Source organism: Alosa alosa, chromosome 24 (genome assembly GCF_017589495.1).
Source record: "Alosa alosa isolate M-15738 ecotype Scorff River chromosome 24, AALO_Geno_1.1, whole genome shotgun sequence".
NCBI classification, from domain to species: domain Eukaryota; kingdom Metazoa; phylum Chordata; class Actinopteri; order Clupeiformes; family Clupeidae; genus Alosa; species Alosa alosa.
The window spans coordinates 25990162-25992661 of NC_063212.1; the positions used below are offsets into that span (position 1 = coordinate 25990162).

Consider the following 2500-nt stretch of genomic DNA (forward strand, 5'->3'; position numbering starts at 1 on the left):
TTCGATCATATGGTACGATGCTTGTGCTTTAGGCTACATTACATTTCTGAAGCAAACTGATTTCAGTTACAAGACAGTTTTTTTCTGGAATCATTCAGCTCCCCTCCTCCCCATAATTGAAACTCTCCTAAACGGCAAGATCTCAGTTATTGGTTGGAACACTTTATTTTGATTTTGAGTGGTTGCCAACACTTGTTGGTAGCAATTGTTTTTGTGTACAGATCTCGGAGCCTAGGCTGCCTACAGAGACGCGTTTTTTTGACGGCCTGCTTATGGCAGGCATCTAGCGGATTGTAAGGAAAGATTAGATGAATGTGATGATTTAGGTTTGGGCCTTTGTTGTGCCTGAAATCGCTGATACAACCTTTAATATTAGGCAGACTTAAAGTTAGTTTGTTGCAAACCACTCCAGTCATAAAATTGTTTATATAGGCTACCTTTAGGAAAAATGACACCATGTCAATTTAATAGGCCTATACAGTAATTATTGTTAAGCACTGCATTAGCATTTTTCTTTCAATGAAGTTCCACTTAAATGTTGTACCTGAGAAATGACTAAACACTTTGGATACTTTTATATATATACACAGTACAGGGCCTAAATTTCACTCAAGGGATTGGCGGGTATTACATAATTAGTCCCGCTAACTCTAGTTTTCACCATAATGAGAAATTCCCGCGATACACTTTTACAGCCTGTCTGCTGACGTTAATCTAATCATGAAGTTGCGTGAATGCAGTGCTATTGACCGGACGGATCAACTACCGAGTTCTACTAACTCCACCTGTCATGTGCACAGCAACATGTTATGATATCTGCAGTTGCTCACATGGTTTTGAGGAAACTGAAGAAATAGGTGGTGCTGATGCGTGAGATAAGAATGTGTCTGTGTACATTCCGTGCATACTCCGCTGTGTGCATCCTAGAAAAGATTGTCTTCGACTTGTTAGTTTTTGAACATTTATTTTATCTAATGACACAGAAAACATAATTAATTGCATCCACATATCCTTATGCACAATGCACAACCGTCAGACTGAAGGGAGGCTAATTACTCTCACGTATTTCTTAAAGTGACAGGCACTCAATTACACCTACTCATCACCAATGTGCACTCAATTAGACCTGCACACCACATTAAAGATATGCCTAAATGTAATAGTTTAAACATCAATATGAAGCATTCGAATTACTAAAAATGTTTAGCTACTAGTAATTACTAGTAAAATACTATACATTATTAACTAAATACACTCTATATAAATTTAAAAATATATGAAATAGAAACATATCATATAAGACATCATTTTCAGTCTGTGTTTGTGTGTGTGGATAGAGTCAAGCAGAATCTAGGATGGCCACTGTTGTGAAAGATCCCACTACAGTATATTCAATATTACAATATACATTTTTTTAAAAGTATCGAAGAAGTATCGAAATCGCAAATCACAATTCTTGATCTTTATCTCTGATTATCAGGGATGCTGATAGGACTTCACTGTCCTATCTGAATAAAGGCAAAAAGACACCAATTATACCCCAACATCTCTGTTGATTGGATCCCACACACACACACACACATACACACACACACACACACATACTCAATCAGTAACTCATGAAGAGAGTCCTTCTGTGCACACAGGCCCTACGCTTCAGATGAGATAGACAAACATAGACACACAGAAACACACACACACACACACCTTCGGGGCACACAGACGCTATGCTTCAGGTAAAACAAACAGAAAAAAAAACACAGCAGACACAAACACACATAGAGACACACACACACACACACACACACACACACACACACACACACACACAGACATATGCAAACCACAAACAAGCAAAACACACGCACACACACACACACACACACACACACAGACATATGCAAAACCAAAACAGCAAAAAACGCTACAAGACGACACGCACACACACACACACACACACACACACACACACACACACACACACACACACACACACACACATGCATATGCAAGACATATGCAAATCACTTAGCCTTAGTGTCTGTACAGTATGATTCAGATGAGACAAACACAGATACATACAGTACACACAAACACACACACAGACACACTTAAAACACACACACACACACACACACACACACACACACTCAAAACAAACACGCACACAGACGCACTCAAAACTAAATGTAAAAAACGAATATGCTTTTAAGGCAGACACACTCGTACCAACACACACCACAACACACACCACAACACACACCACAAAATAGCACAATAATGGAGACACACTCGTACCAACACACACCACAAAATAGCACAATAATGGAGATACATGGGCGCGGTTCGACACAAGAAAAGATACATGTTTATAAAAAACGATTCAGTATTGATTCGATGTATGATTCGATGCAATTCGATGCAGTTCAAGAATGGAAAGCATTCTGAAATTTTTTTTATAATTTGCTCCAAGGTGCACATTCATTTTATATTATCAATT

General features: G+C 38.5%; 1 protein-coding gene across 1 annotated transcript in view; it reads left to right on the forward strand.

Moving 5' to 3' along the window:
• dock11 (dedicator of cytokinesis 11) overlaps positions 1 to 2500 on the forward strand; it is a 163740-nt gene that overhangs the window by 132628 nt on the left and 28612 nt on the right.